This window comes from Protopterus annectens, chromosome 1.part0 (assembly GCF_019279795.1).
Source record: "Protopterus annectens isolate FY-2018-M chromosome 1.part0, PAN1.0, whole genome shotgun sequence".
In the NCBI taxonomy this organism is placed as follows: domain Eukaryota; kingdom Metazoa; phylum Chordata; order Ceratodontiformes; family Protopteridae; genus Protopterus; species Protopterus annectens.
The window spans coordinates 802488742-802506366 of NC_056725.1; the positions used below are offsets into that span (position 1 = coordinate 802488742).

At 41.7% G+C, this 17625-nt stretch overlaps 1 protein-coding gene across 12 annotated transcripts in view; it reads right to left on the reverse strand.

Moving 5' to 3' along the window:
* Positions 1-17625, reverse strand: part of AFDN (afadin, adherens junction formation factor) — a 3286836-nt gene that overhangs the window by 507578 nt on the left and 2761633 nt on the right. The window lies entirely within an intron of this gene.

Sequence of the window (17625 nt, forward strand, 5' to 3'; positions counted from 1 at the left end):
CTGTTGTCTACTTTCATCTCTTTGACAATCCCACTTCTTCACCAACCTCTTTCTCTGTACACTCTCCTGTACTTCATTCCACCACCAGGTCTCCTTGTCCTCCTTCCTCTTTCCAGATGTCACACCAAGCACCTTTCTAGCCATCTCTCTTACTAGCTCTGCTGTAGTTACCCAGCTATTTGGTAACTCTTCACTGCCACCCAGTGCCTGTCTTAGCTCTTCCCCGAACATCACCTCACAATTACCCTTTTTCAATTTCCACCATTTGATCCTTGGTGCTGCCCTCACACTCATCCTCCTCTTCTTGATCACCAATGACATCCTACAAACCATCATCCTATGCTGCCTAACTACACTTTCCCCTGCCACCACTTTACAGTCTCCAATCTCCTTCAGACTGGCCCTTCTACACAAGATATAATCCACCTGTATGCATCTTCCTCCACTCTTGTATGTCACCTTATGCTCCTCCCTCTTATTAAAATATATATTCATCACAGCCATGTCCATCCTTTTCGCAAAATCCACTACCATCTTACCTTCTGCATTCCTTTGCTTAACACCATACCTACCCATCACTTCCTCATCCCCTCTGCTCCCTTCACCAACATGCCCACTGAAATCTGCTACAATCACCAGTCTCTCACCCTTGGGTACATCACCACTTCATCCAACTCACTCCAAAATGTTTCTTTCTCATCCATCGCACACCCAACTTGTGGAACATATGCACTAACATTCATCATTACACCATCAATTTCTAGCTTCATAAACATCACTCTATCTGACAGCCTTTTCACCTCCAAAACACTTTTAGCATACTGTTCCTTCAGGATAATGCCTACGCCACTTCTCCCATCCACACCATGATAAAACAATTCGAAACCGCCTCCGATACACCTAGCCTTGCTCCCCTTCCATCTAGTCTCTTGCACACACAATATACCAGCCTTCCTTCGGTCCATCATATCAGCTAGCGCTCTCCCTATACCAGTTATACTGCCAACATTCAAAGTTCCAACCCTCATTATCACAGTCCTAGCCTTTACCTGCCTTCGGGCATGCCTTCCCCCTCTTCTCCTTCGGCCAACAGTAGCCCAATTTCTGCCAGCACCCTGTTGGCCAACAGTACTGGTGGTGGTCGTTGTTAACCCGGGCCTCGACTGATTCGGTATGTATTTCTGTACTGTCTACTATTGACTGAAATAACTGATGCTACTGTTTAATATGCAACAGATGACTGAACATAAGCACTTGTGTTTAGCTTTTTATTAGATCTTAGCTGAGAGTGCCTCTTCACTCTTCTCTCATCCACCTTACAGGGAACTGCTGTATCAGCTACATGGTGTGGGAGCAGAATCCACAGCCTTCTGCACCAAAGGCAAGTATGCTACCTGTTGCACTACTACCACTGCTTTCAAATTTTATAGTGCAAACACTGACAGCCATTTGCTAAACAAAGCAGTTACACATTGAAAACAGACTTATAATGAGCAACAGTAAACTTTTCTTCCCTTGAAGCACACAATTTGGCACCAATAATTTGTTTGTGCAAGACCCTCTTGTAGGATGTTGACATCATTTGGAGTTTCTATGACCGGTCTCAGTTTGCAGTCATCAGCAAACTTGGTCAGCCACAGACCTTTAGTTTTTGCTTGTACTTCAGAGAAATAGATTCCAAATAGTAGAGGTCCCAGGATTGATCTCGGTGAACACCACTGGTTACAGGTCTGCTGTTGGAGGTGGAGTCCCCCTGTTTTGACTATATGAGTTCCATCAGTGAGCCACATAGCAACCTAGCTAACGATATAAGGCTTGATGCCTAGTTGGGTGAGTTTGTCAATGATGCCTGAGTGAGGGATAGTGTCAGTCCAGGTAGGCTGTATGCACAGACTTCACCTTGTCCAGAGCCTTGGTGACTGCCTCGAAGGAGTCCACCAGGTTTAGCAGGCATGATGCTCCTTTTGCAAATCCAAACTGAGTAGGGTCAAGTGCTTTGAAATTATCTTTAGCTTTGTTGATACCTGATCTATCTGATGAAGTTCCTTGTAAGTACATATTTGGGACGAAAGCACTTATACTTTTTACTGTGGAAGTAGTTTAATAAAACAATTTGGATTTTACTCCTTCTGTGAACAGTTTTTGAATTTTTTTAGAATTAGTACATTTGTTGGCAAAATATGACCCAGTGCTTTGAGAGCATATTCTCGGAATCAAGCTGGGAAATAAATCTGTTCAATCTTATATATCACCGACAATCCATAAAAAGAAGTTATGTCCTCACCATAATGTTCCAAGTTGCAAGTCCATCTTGCCTTCATTCTGCACTGGTTAGGTTTGGAACTGATCCTTGGTTCCGACTCAACCTTTTACAAAAGCTGGAGGTCTTCAACTAGCTCGTGGCTTACACCCTATCCTATGATGCCCTAGGGAACTCCCCAGATCCTGTTTCCTGGTATACTAATATAAGCATATAAAAAGTTACTACTTTACAAGAAGAGGGTTAGAGAACATTAGTCGCCAAATGAATCCTCTCAGTCCTCCAGGAGCTAAAGGCTGGGGGAAGTAGAGTGGGATGTAATAATGCAGGCGAGATGGACAATACACATGGAACATTATGGTGAAAACATAACTTCTTTATGTGATGTTGTCCTATCTTAACTTTCATTCTGTACTGGCTGGGACAGCGCCCCTAGCACCATCTTTCTCAAGTGGCTCAAGGGAGAATATTCTTCAGAACAGTGGACCCAAAAGAACCCCTGCCCTGGAGGACAAATCAACAATGTAATGAGTAACAAAGGTATGAGGTCTTGCCCATGTTGCTGTAGCACAAATGGTATCAAATTGGCAGTTGAGCCCGAAAGACAGAGAAGTAGAAATGGCTCTGGTAGAATAACCTTATTTTGTCGGGAAGTTGTTTGTTCTGGGATTTGTAGGTGAATGTGATACAATCTGGCAGCCATCTGGAGAGAGTGGTCTTAGTAACTGGAGCACCTTTCTGTAGTCTGAGGAGGACACAAACAACTGGTCAGTCTTTCTAAAGTCCTTTATTCTATGCAAGTAGAAACGTAACTGCCTACGTACATCTATTTGGTGTAGCATATATTCTGCCTTATTGCCATAATTAGGGAAGAAAACTGGTAAGTCTATGCAATGGGTTTAAGTTTGATTTTGAACATACTTTTGGTAGAAAGTGTGATAAGATACCTTGGGACACAGGTGGACTGTAGTCTCTCCTTTGATAATCACATCGCCACAGTAGTCAGGAAATCCTTCTACGTGGCACACCTCATCACAAAAGGTTTCTTATCCAGGAAGAAAGATGTCATTGTTCCCCTCTACTCGTCATTCATTAGACCCATTATAGAGTACAACGCCCTTTTTGGTATGTACCTCAAGACCTCTACAACAACTGGAAAGGCCGCAGAAATAGCTCACAAAGAGGATTACCGGCTTCAAACAGATACCCTACACAGACCGTCTCAAAAAACTACAGCTTTACTCCATCACATATTGCCTACTCAGAGGCGATCTCTGCCTAACATACAAAGCTATGTCAAACCCAGAGCTGTTGGACATGCTCCACTTAAAGAAATCCCAATCACTCTGAGCTACACGCTCTAGGGACCTAAAACTTGTCACCACAATAAACAGAACATGCTGGAGGGATTGATTCCTGTCCCAGAGACTTCCCATACTCTGCGACAAACTACCTATATATATCAAACAAAGCTCCTCATTAGCTCTCTTCAAGAAAAATCTTGATGACTGGATGGGAAATAGGAAATTCACCCCGGAGATCACCTCTGGGGCTCTGCTCAACAGGAGCACAGGAAAATTAATTTTCTTGGGTGGCGAAAACCAGGGTACCTTTTTGGCTAGGCTTATATAGGCCCCTAGGGCCAATAGCCTAGTACCTACCTATGAACCTATTTGTTCAAAGTGACACACTGTCTTTGTGGAACAGCATATAGGGGGGTTTGATAGACAGTGTTTATAACTCCGAAACTCTCCTAGCTGAAGTGATGGATATTAACAAAACTGTCTTCCAGGTTAAGAACTTAATGTCAAAAGATGATGGGGGAGGAATCATACAGGTGAACACAAAATGCTGGTTCCACGGTGCTACATGTAGTTTAATGGGTGGTCTTAACAGAATAGTACCCCTCAAGAAGGCTTTGCAAAGTCTGTGGGACATCATGTCCGTCCCCACTTCGCCTAAATGGAAATTAGAGATCGCTGCTAATTGAACTCGAATAATAGCTGCAGCTGCCCCGTCATGAAACACTTTTCTTACAAAATCCAGTATGGAAGATATAGGTGTTGAGAAAGAGTCAATATGACTTTCCAAGGCCCAGGAGGAAAATCACTTCCATTTGCTGATGTACAATTTTCTCATCGAAGCTTTATGAGAAGAAATCAGGATATGCTGGACTGAAGTTGAACGGTAGCCTTTGCCAGGCTGTCAACATGAGGGTTTGAAGAGAAGGCTGGAGCATTACAGACGGATGGGTCAGATGATCTGGAATTGGGTCCAGAATCCAAGGCTCCTCCTGAAGATAAAGCCACAGGAAGGGGAACCAGATTTGGCGGGGCCACTAAGGGGTGATAAGTATTAAGGTCCATCCCAAAACGCTGAGTTTCTGAAGAACTTTGGATATCAATGAGAAGGCAGGAGTCTATATTATATGTTCGAAGTTTTATAACTTCGATCATCATAAAACCGAATTTAAATGTTCGAAGTTATAAAACTTCGACCATATGTACTAAAAAAAAAAACCCAAACCCAAAACAAACTGTTGTTGGCAGGGGGGCAAGCCCCCCTGCACTCCCCCCCGCTCTTTAAATATACCAACTCTGAGACTGCACTATAATGCGGTAAAGGGAATATACCAACTCCGAGACCGCACTATAATGCGGTAAAGGGACGTTTCCCTATACCGCATTATAGTGTGGTCTCAGAGTTGGCATATTTAAAGAGTGGGGGGGGGGTGCATGGGGGCTTGCCTCCCTGCTAACACTACTCAGGTAAGTTCCTTTTTTTTTTTCATATGCTCGATGTTTGAAACTTCGAACATTTAATTTTGACAAATAAACGTTCATATGATATAGACCCGGGAAGGCGTAGAGGAGACCAGAGGGCCAATCGTGTACAAGTACATCCCTTAGTAACTCCCCCGGGGGGGGGGGGGATTAGGGCAAGGTAGCTGCTGCATTTGCCATTCATGGACGTGACAAAAAGGCAGCAGCAAGGCTGGTCCCATTTCCAGAAAATCATTTCTACTGTGTCTTGTTTTAATGACCACTCAATAAGGCATCAGAATTGCCCTGCTGAGTTTGTTTGCTATCACGCTGGATTTCCCCCAGGATATGCGTTGCTATCAGAAAGTATCTGGAAGAGGTCATCCACTGCCATACTCTCAGGGCCTCAGCAAAGTGGGTAAGATCTTGTTCCTCCTTGTTTGTTTATATACCACATGACTGACATACTGTCGATTTGTATTGCAATCGTTCCTAGTGGAAGAGAGTCTTGAAATGCCTGCAATGTTAAAAGCACTGCTCTCATCTCTAGGACATTGATATGCAAGTGGGCCTCATGGTTCTGCCAAGTGCCTTGGACCATCCTTCCCTGATAATGTCCCCCCACCCTATCGGGGAAGTGTCCATTGTCACTGTGGCTGAAGGCTGTGGAAGAACAAAGGGTTGACTTAAAGTCACATGAGTAGATTGAAGCCACCAACGAAGGTCTTTCATGCAAGATTCTGTTGTTATGATTTGGTGGGACATGGGTAGTTCCTGCATGGGCCACTGAGTGAATAACAGCCACTGAAGAATTCTCATATGTAGCTGCGCTAATGGAATTATGTTTATTGCTGCTGCCATGGTGCCTAGTACTTTTAGAACTGTCCTTGCTTGAACCTTTGTCTTGACGTTGAAAGGCTTGTACTCTTTCTGGGGGAAGTTTTACCATCATTTTTGTGGTGTCTAGATCTGCTCCTATGAGAACGATATGCTGAGATGGCAATAAGGCATGATTTTCGTAATTTACTGTGATCCCTAAACAGGAGCAGAGTTTCAATGTGGTGTCTCTTGCTTTTATTAGTAGATGCTCGGTGGTGGTGGTTAGGAGCCAGTCATCTAGGTATGGAAACACTTGGAATCCTAGACGTCTCATGTGAGCTGCAACTACTGCCATATATTTGGTGAATACTCTAGGGGATGTAGTGAGAACAAAGGACAGAGCTCGAAACTGGTAGTGACTGGCTCCCAGATGAAAGCGCAAATAACTCCTGGATCACCTGTCAATTTTTATATGGTAGTACGCATCCTGGAGGTCTATGGACACACCCAATCATCTTTTCACAGAAAAGGAAGAACTGACTGCAGTGTTACCATCTGGAACTTTGACGTTCTTACTGCTTTGTTCAGTCTGCTGAGATCCAAGATGGGTCTCCAGTCCCTTGTTTTCTTTGGAATTAAAAAGAACCTTGAGTAAGTTCCAGATCCTATTTGGTCTGCGGGGACTATTTGGATGACTCTTGTTTTCTACCAACCTCTGTACTTTTAGTGTTGCCTGTTTCCTGTGACTGGGTGGAACATCCGAAATGCTCCTTGTGTGTGGGGCAGGAAAAGAAAAGGGTATGGAGTAACCTCTGGATACGATGCTTTTGTACCTATTTGTCTTTTGTGATTTTTAGCCAGGCTTCTGGGTACAAAGATAAGCGACCCCTGACTGCCTCCAGAGATGGACAGGTGGGCCTCCTTTCAGGAGAGCTGAAAAGGCTTGTCACGTAAGGATTCTCTGTCACCCTGCTTTTGCAGACCCCCTCTGTCTCGTGGCTGGCATCTTCCATTATTGCTTCCCCCTCTGTCCTGGGGGAAGGATCACCACAAGTGTCTTGAAAAACTCTCTGGGATTTTCAAAACCACATTTTTCCTCCCTTTTGACCTTTTGGATAAGGTCTAGAAGGTAGGGAAAAAAGGACTCCTTTGGCAGACAAGAGTTTTTCTTCTTGCTCACACCTGGTTAGTGTGAGCAGGAAGGAAAAACACAGACTCCTTTGGCAGACAGAGTATTTCCTTCCTGCTTACACCTGGTTAGTGTGTGTTTGAGTTTAGACCCGAATAAGGACAAACCATCAAAGGGGGCTTTAACAAAAGAAGACTTAAAAGGCTCCACAAAGTTACACAAGGGAATCCAGGAATGTCTCCTTAGAGAAATTCCTGAACCCGCTGTCCTACTTGCTCCATCAGCTGCATAGGAAATGAGTATACCAATGAATTCAAGGTGAAGAACTGGAAGGAAACTTTATCTGATACCCCCCACAGCTGCTGAACTCTGGAGAGTATCTCCTAGCTCTTTCAGATCATCACTCTGCAACCTGGTAAAATGTGTACAGTAATTCAGGGACTGGAATGTAAAGGTCGCTGAAGAAAATGTACGCTTTCCATATCTGTCCATCGTACAAGACTCTTTGTTCGGAGGATGGACAGAAAAGGACGTCTCTGATAGTTACTTTTTAGTGGCCATTGCCACCACCATAGCATCTACTGGGACACCTTTTGTAAAGAAAGGTTTTTATCAGCAGGGATGTAATGAACTGATTTGGCCTCCAAGGGACAAGCTCCACTGAGGCTGGAGTCTCCCACACCTTTCAACAAACTAGGTCCATGACTTCGTTGAAAGGTGCAGACATGCAAGTGGTGGAAGGGCGAGACCTAAAATCCTTCAGGTAGACAGCCTCCTCTTCAAAAGGGTTGATGGGTTTCCAACCACCTCTCTGCTTAAGTATTTCCAGGATGACTGCAAAAGAGACATCATTAGAGGGTGACCGTGGAGACCCTTCTGATTCATCGAGGTCTGTGCCAGATGGGACGGACTCCTCTGGGGAATCCAAATCTCTTGTGAGGGACATCTTCAGAAAGGTATTCTGGAGAGGTTTCGGAAGACAGGGATTCACCCAATGGGGCGCCCTGAGGCCCCGGTTCTCAACGTCTGTGTGGATGCAGTTATGCTGAGATGGACACCAGTGCCTTTGGGGGAGGAATGACTGAATCTGAGAGTGGAGCTCCCTGTGGGGACAGAGCTCTCTTCATCACCTCGAAGGTTCCCCCGCCCATGATCCGAGGAAGCTCCTGGCTCTGAAGAACTAGAAAGCATCCCTGGCACCAAGGGAGTTGTCTCCGAGGTCGATGTAGGAGCAGAGCTCACCTGTGCCGAAACCCCGAGAGGCAAGTTCGGATCTGACAAATGTCTTATCCGACTGTCCTCCCCAGTCCCAACCAGAGAATGTTGGATCCTTATCTTCTTGAACTCAGACGGCACCGGGGAAGTCAGAGCGGTAGTCAAGGTTGAAGATCCTGAAACGAGTCTCGGCTCCATGCATTTCAGCTCTGAAGTCCCTAGTCGGGTCGGAGGAGGAATCGATGTTGACAGGGTAGGTTTAGTCTGTTTCCAAACCCTCTGGGTTGGTTCCGACAAAAGTTTGGCTAGCACCGGTGTCCTCAAAAGTCTCTGCACCACACGATCCACATAGTCATCTGAAAGGCTCCCTCCTGGAGGACTGAGAGGAAGGAGCAGGAGGTCTTGAAACTTGCAAGATAGGGGATCTCAACATCGGAGAAACCGGTTCCAGTTCTGGGGATGGGCTCTGAGCTTGAAACACCAATGGTTGTGATACTGAAGGAGCCAAGGTGGATGGTTTCTCGGGCCCAGCAGGTTTCAGGTCTGACGAGGAAATTTTTAGTAAGTTTTTTATAGGCTCTGAATGAGGTTCTGATGGCACAGAAGAGGATCTTTTACCTGATTTCTCAGATTTTGAAGAAGGGAAACAGGTCTGTTTTGTAGGATTCTGACATTCTCCTATGGCTTCTGAGAAGGAAGTCTTCAATAACCCGCTAAGAATCAACTTATTCTTCCTTTCGAAAAGAACTCTGTGGCTGAAATAATGGCAAATCGCAAAAGATTCTTGTAGATGTACTGCTCCAAGGCAGTACACACACAGTATGACCATCAGTCATCGACATTTTCTGACTAAACTTGGAACATTTTTTGAACCCAGAGGGTTTGGCATCTTTGGTCTGTTTTGACATCTTAATAGCCAGCAAACAAAAATCACTATATATATATATATATATATATATATATATATATATATATATATATATATATATATATTTGTTTGGGTCTTTCGGCTTTTCCCGGTTAGGGGTCGCCACAGCGGAACTCCGGTCCACTAATGATTTGTAGTTGATTTTTACATGCCGAGTTACCAGCCCTGACGCACAACCTTCAACGAAGGTACGCCCATTCACGCACATCTCCACGGAGAAGACGCTCTAGCTGAGAATCAAACTGGACAGGGTCTTACTGTGAGGCAACAATATATATATATACATATATATATATATATATATATATATATATATATATATATATATACATATATAAAACACACTAAGGGAAAGCTCTATAATTTAAATGGGCTAAGCAGCCCTTTAACTAAAATGAGCTAGCTTACTCGATAGAGGAAGCAAGCTTGCTAAACAGAAAAATATGTAAAGCACACACAACATGGAAAAACCCTCTAACTTAAATGGGCTGAGCAGCCCTCTAATTTAAAAGTCCTAGCCTACGTAATAGGATAATCCACCAAATAAAACAGTCAACCAATGTACTTAACAAGACTAATGCACACAGTAAGGGAAAAAAGACCCTCTAATTTAAATGGGCTAAGCAGCCCTCTAACTTAAACAACCTAGTTTAATCAAGAAAAAAGGACTAAATAAAATAGCTCTTCACAAAAAGGGGAGAGCTTAAAGAGAATTATCAAATACTCATACACTAAGGAAAAAAGACACTATCTAAACCGGGCTACAGGCAGCCCTCTAAGTAAATCTATAAATTATCTAACTAGAAAAACACATTAATTTAAACAGCTCAAAACAACTAGCCTGAGAAAGTTATTTTGAACACACGCTTAGGAAAGCTGGGATAGGGGTAGATATATAGGCCTTGAGAGTACCGACGGCCAGCACTCAAACAGCAACAAAACCAACACAGCCAAAACTGTTAAAGGTTAACCAATTTAACTAAGCTATACTACTACTACTAAGGAATCCCAAAGAGGAAAAACGACTACATTTTACAGGAAAACACAATTGAAAGAAATCACTTAGCCAGAGCCAGTGTAAAGCACCCGATCTGGTTTAGCGGCAAATGAGATCTGGGGAGTTCCCTAGGGCATGATGGGATAGGGTGTAAGCCAAGAGCTAGTTGAAGACCTTCAGCTTTTATAAAAGGCTGAGTCGGAACTGAGGATCGGTTCCAAACCCAACGAGTACAGAATGAAGGCGAAATAGGACAACATCACATCGGATTTATAGAAATTTAGGGAAATAAAGTAACAAGCAAAATTAAACAACAAGTTAAACAAGCCAAGTACTATTCTAAAATATTCAACAGCACTCCTGACATTTCTCATAAGGATCAGACGCGCCAAGTTTTGCGCTACATTATGATTGATGGAGATAAAGTAAAGGTAGTGGAATCATTTGTTGATTTTATTGAAACAAAAGGTAAAACCTCTGAGAATATTTCAAGTACGATTTTGGGAAAACTAGAACATGATGGAATCGATATTTAAAATTGTAGAGGACAAGCTTATGACAATGCTCCTGGGATGACTGGACAATATACCAGTGTTCAGAGATGCATTAAAGAATTTAATAGAAAAGCACAGTTTGTTGCATGTGCTAATCATACACTGAATTTTGACAGCGTACATACAGCTTCGGTTGCTATAAATTCTGTCACCTTTTTTGGAAATTTGGAGCATTTGTTCACGTTTTTTCATCCTGTATTCATCGTTGGGATATTCCTTTGGTCACTTGTCAAAGTCTCAAGCGCAAAATAGAAACTAGGTGGAGTGCAAGGGGAGAAGCTTTAAGTGTCATAAAAAATTCTCAGGCATTTTAAAAGCTTTAGAAGATTTAACTAGTGAAAAATGAAACAGATTTACCAGGTCAGGTGCTGGCGTACTACTTGCTGCTTTGCAGTCGTTTTCCTTACTGTGCTTCACTGGGCTGTGGGAATCTGTTCTTCTAGAAATTAATGACACAGGGGGGCTTACTACAAACTAAAGGATTGAATATACAGCACTGTGATATAAAATTTGAAGCTTTAAAAGCATTTTTAATTGAAAATGGGGACAAGCTAGTTAACAGTGCAATAACATATACCAAAGAGATTTTTAATGATCTAGGAATACTCATGGAAGAGCGTCAATGTACTGCATTCCTTACTCCACCGAATCTTCTGAATGACTACGAGTGTCAATTACATAATGATGATCACAGTGACATTGATAAGGAAGAGTTCCTCGCTGAGAGAAAAAGACTTCACTGTTTCATTGCTGTCGCTGCTAAGCAAGACAAAACAGAGACGTGGAGAGAAGCCCCCCCCCCTTGAACTTTTACAGTTTATTCGGAAATACAATCTTGGGAATTCAGTTCTAAATATTGTAATACTGCTGCAAATTTTCCTAACAATTGCTGTTAGTGTTGCTAGCTGTGACAGAAGTTTCACTAAACTAAAACTGATAAAAAAAATTACTTGAGATTTACTACTACCACCTTGTGTTTAAGAAAGCTTGCTATACTCTCGTATGGAACACCAACTGACAGAAAACAGACCTTGATAATGTCATCAATGATTTTCCTAACAGAAAAGCAAGAAAAATACCTTTGCTGATTGTTGTAATTAATAATTATTTAAAAGTACAGTTAAAAAAATCATTCTTAGTTTTTCTATACAGCGTTTTCACTATTTTTGACTATGATGTGTATTATCACAAAAAATACAAAACAGCCCCTGAGGATGAATGGTGTTCCAACTGAAAGAACAATTTAGAGAGACCACGCATCCTGAGAATTAGTTTCAGGAGTACTTTCCCATTCAGACCATTCCCTCTATCCAGCTACAATTTAATTATCTATCTTAATTCAAACTTTTGCGTGTCACTAAAAAAATCACCCAGATGTGGACTTTTTTCTCATTTCATTCAAATACTAGAAATTGAAATGAATGTCGGTTGCAAAAATCTATTATATGCTTTGCTAATGCATTACTGTCAACCTAATCCAAATACGATATAAATGGAATGCATGAGGAAACATTTATGGGTGGTCTGTTTAAATGATTATGCTTGTATCGTGTTTTGTACGGAATGATACATTGTTATTTTGATTTGTTCTTAGTTGAATAGTAGACTGTGACTGGTGGTTTTTGAGTCAGATGACTATTTGTAGTTTAAATTTGTGAATGCTATCTTGTTTTATATGGTCTGACGAACCAACATCTGAGTCGTGAAAGTGCTTACCCATTTTGTGTACATAAGTTTTATACAAATTTTATTAAAACATTTGCCTTTCTCTGCCTTGTCTTGGTGATTCCTTCATTTACGTTTGGACTATGATGTGTATTATGTCTTATTTTGTGAGTCTGGCAAATGAGGGGCGGCAAATGCAGTCAGCCCCAGGCAGCATAAACTCTAGTTATGACACTGCCCATGCCGTTATCTAGCATTCATTGGATGACCCACCAACTGAGGTCACCAGTGTCCCCTTCACTGATGAAGTGAGTTCAGTAAGAAAGGACTGGAGATCCACCACAGATGTTTCATGGAGGAATTTTGTTTTTCCTTGTTGGACTGCCTTCCTAACTTACTTGGTGGCATTGTTGAGGCTACACTCATCATGAGGCGAGGCTACTGGAATGATTTTGCAGAGTACCCAAGGATGTGATGCTTCCAAGTCCATCCAAAGGCTCTAGCACAGCCCTGCCCATACTCTTGAGTGCTAAGAGTTATAAAGACTGTACTCTTCGGCTACTCATGAGTTCCCCAGTGAGCCCATCTTCCCTGCCAGCACAGATGCCCTAAACCACTAACTGAAATCTGGTAACCTGGGTCATATTCAAGGCCTTATTCCTCTATGCCACAGAGCAGCTTAGTCATTTTATTTCTTGCTAGGTGTTTGTTTTTTACACTGTGCCTGCTAGCCATCAAGCCTCCTTGAACCAGACTTGAACCCATGTATTCCTTTGTGGGAGGGAGTACTGCATAACCAAAGAGGTGACAGCCATCTGAGGAGAGCCATCATTCAGGCAGGCATTACAGTTATTTCTTTCTTTGTCTGCATCCTGGCTATGAGGGCATTTTTATGAAGGCCATAAACTCATTGGCATGAAAAAAGATGAGCTATTTCACTGCAGGGCTGTCCATGCCTTCCCCATGTGAGTGCATGCTTCTGTATGCCTACTACGAAAGATACCAACCATTAGTGGCTTGGTGAATATAACAGCCATGCTCAGGCTGTGACTTTTACATCCTAACTGGTGCATTCCCAGTCTGGATCGGCCCCCATTTCTCCCCCGGGATGTAATACACAAAACCAATAAACAAGAAAACACACAAAACTGCTGAAACAGGAAGGCAAGATGTACCAGTTCCTATAGTAAAGCCAAAGCTCGGACCAGAGTGGTAAAAAATCTTAATTTATTGAATCAAAATGGTGCAACACATCCTCATTTAGCACCTTCAACCACATAATAGTGGACTTCATCAGAACACTTTAACATACAACTGCCTGATATCTAAAAACATTTTGGCGCCAAAACAATAACCTTCGTTCCAAATTAAAGTGACATTTTCTAAAAAAAAACATATATAAAACAACATACACTTATGACATCAATATTGCTTATACAAATAAATTATGCACAGTCATCATTGTATGTAACTATAAACTGTCCATATACTGAATTATATAAATTCATGATCTGATTATACATCCTGTAAGATCATACTAAAAACACATTCTAAAAAATCAATCAATAAAACTTCTAAAAACTGGTGAGAAGCTGAATATAACATATAATACCGTAAGAATTACAGTTAATAAATGCATCACAACTATTTAAACAAGGATATGAATAAATTAAATATTTAAATAGATAAATTTAGAATTATATAAATTCATCTTAACCAGTGATATGTAATAGTATATTAAATAAAAGTATATTATATAAAAGTATATACAAATATATTATATAAAAGTATATTATATAAAAATATAAAAGTATACATGGAGGTGAAATGTGATCTACAAACTCAACCAAGCTGCAGTAAAGGCTTAATGGATTTAAAATCATTAAATCCAGGTTCTCTAACTGCATCAGTTAGTATCTGCCAATATTACCACCCCGGGGGACATTCGAAACTTGATCAATAATAGCAAATTTAAAGTTGTGAGCGTCCCCACATTGATCAATGAGTCTAAATAAAGTGTTATTGCCATCCTTAGTCCTAATGCTATATAGATGGTCATATATCCTCTTTTTAAAAAAACTCTCAGTCTTGCCTATATAGTATGCGGGACATAACATACACTTAGCAAGATAAATAATAAACTTGCTATTACAATTTCCTTGTCTAAAGTATACATAGGACTTATTGATATTCTCATGTTTCACCCCTTGTCTCTCCCAGACATGCGAACATTGGTTGCACGTCCACATTTAATGGCATGTTTCCTCAACATCATATCATTCCTACATTTCGATCCATATTCTAATTTTTTTTTTAAGATTAGACCCCATTTTATGAACAAAATTGGGATGATCACCTACTATATTCATTACTCATTGGTCGACAACCAAAATATTCCAATTCTGTTTAACAATATTTTTAATATAATTAACATAGGGGGAATATTGAAGAACACAATCTACTGTGGCACGTAGACAAACCACCAACATGTTGTCCAGTGTTAATACTAGTCCCTGCACCTAATAAAGGTGGATACTTTTTACCCCATTCTCGGGTGACGTAATGCGCAACATCATTCAATATAGACACAGGGTAACCTCTACCTATAAACAATGACCTAATATAATAAATCACATCTACCATAATATTATAACTTGAGCTCATTTGGGCAGCCCGAATACACTGCCCTTTGTAAATATTTCTGAGCATGTGTCTCGGGTGATTGCTGGTATATTCTAAATAACTATTAGAGAAGGTTTGTTTCCTATAAATTTTAGACTGAAAACCTAGTCTAGAATGATATATATAAGTATCCAAATAAGCGACACCTTCATGACTGAAAACATAAGTAAACTTTAAAAAAGGTCTAGAGTTGTTAATATACTCAATAAAAGGTTGAATATTTAATATCAATAAGTCGTATGTATACTTTAGACAAGGAAATTGTAATAACAAGTTTATTATTTATCTTGCTAAGTGTATGTTATGTCCTGCATACTATATAGGCAAGACTGAGTGTTTTTTTAAAAAGAGGATATACAACCATCTATATAGCATTAGGACTAAGGATGGCAATAATGCTTTATTTAGACACATTGATCAATGTGGGGATGCTCACAACTTTAAATCTGCTATTATTAATCAAGTTTCGAATGGCCCCCGCGGTGGTAATACTAAGTACATCTTGCCTTCCTGTTCCAGCAGTCTCCCCCAGGATGGGCATACTGATTTCTTCACTATCAGCTCCATCTGAGCGACTAATAGACCACGGGTAACCTGGGCCCTGGTTAGGGCTTTATTCTTCCTTGCTACTGAAGCTGAATGCATTGAATGTTTTACTGAACTGAATGACACTTGAAAATCTGGATTCTCAGCACTTTCTGTGTATTATGTGACCCAGGACATAACATTTGACTTTTTTTCAGGTTCACTTCTGAAAAATTAACCTTTGTTTTAGTTTAGTTTGCTAGCAAAAGAAAGTAAAAACACAGTAGCAGCATGGTGTCTTAACAGGCACCTTTTAGCTGTTGTTACCCAGTATTCTGAAGTGTCCACATAGCCATACACTGCTGCGTGTCTGCCCCAGTCTGTAAACTGTAGCAGCAATAGAAAGTACAGTCGTGTACACTTATCATAAATGTAGATGTTCGAGTGTATTTACCGTTGCAGTCATTACAGTTGGGTTATCTGCCTGCAGGTAGCCCTCAGCCAGCCTGAATACCAGAGTCTTGGATTCCTGTGTCAGATGCTGTCTCTTCTTCCATGACGTCAGGTCGTCCGGGGTAAAAACCATGCAGCCGACGCCATTACATCAGTTTTTCTTGCCCCAGATGTCAGGTGCCCCCACAATGGGAAGCAATTATATGTTATGGTACACCTCCATCAAAAAGCAAATACACCAGAAAGCTTAAATGCACCAACCAAGAAGGAAAGGTAGGGCCAAGAGAAGTCAGGGGGCTGGAGGGGGGGGGGGGGTAACCAGGACTGCAACAGTGAATACACTCAAACATCTACATTTATGGTAAGTGTACATAACTGTACTATGTTCTTCGTGTTTCATTGTTGCAGTCATTACAGTTGGGTTGATTCCCAAAGTTAAGAAAGGGAGGAGGAAGTTAGAGAGCATTAGGACCAGCTATTAAGCCCTGCAAGACTGCAGTGGCAAAACCAGCTCTGGATTTAGAAAAAATAGGCATGTGGTAATGCTTGGTGAAGGTATGTACAAAGCTCCAGATAGTAGCTTCTAGGATGTCACTGGTAGGGACTCCTCTGAGAAAGGCTGTAGAGGAATATGCAGCCCTGGTGGAATGTGATCTTATCCCTTGTGGGGTAGGTTTTCCATGGTGCTTATAGCAGAAATGAATGCAATGGGCTATCCATTTAGAAATGATTGACTTTGAAATGGCCTTTGCTCTGCCCCTGCAGCAAAGCCAACTAGCAGCTGTTCAGATTTTCTGAGAGGCTTAGTCCTGTCCAAATAAAATCTAAGTTGTCTGTGCACATCCAAAGAGTGCAGTATTCGTTCTCCTATGTTTTGTGAATTCGGGGAAAAAGGTAGGCAAAATGAATGGACTAATTTAGGGCCACACTAGACACCACCATGGGCATAAAGGAAGGATTGGGGTCCTGAGGGAAACCATGCCTGCGTGGAAAATAATGAAGAGCTCCATAGCCATGAGGGCCTGTAGCTCAGACACTCTTCTTGCTGAAGTGATGGCTAGAAGGAAGGCTGTTCTCCAAGAAAGGAATTTCAACACTGCAGTTGTAAGCTGGTTCAAATGGAGGGAGAGTGAGCTTTTCCAATACAAAGTTAAGGTCCCAGGCTAGAGCAGGGGCTCGGCTGGGAGGGTCTTACATTTTTAGCCCCTCTGATGAATTGCTTTAGCAGGGGGTGAGAAAAGAGGGTGCTTCAGTATTATAATGTGCTGAAATGGCAGAGGCATGAATTTTAATTGACGAGAAAGATAGGCCCTTGTGGAGCATTTCTGTTAAGTACTGAAGAATATGAGGTAAGCTGGTCACCACTGTGCCCATCCCCTGAGTCTGGCTCCAGGAACAGTATCTTTCCCACCTTTCAGCATAGTATTTTCTAGTACTAGGCTTCCTTGCTTCCAGAATGACATCTAGCATCTGCTTACTGAGGGATGCTATTGGAGAGCTTAAAGAATTAGCCAGGATGCAAGGTTCAGGGTTTGAAGCTGAGGGTGCAGAATCTGGCCCGCCTGCTGGGACAGCAGGGAAGGTGTCTGAGGTAGGTGCCATGGCTCCAGCAGTATCATACTGCGCAAAAGAGGGC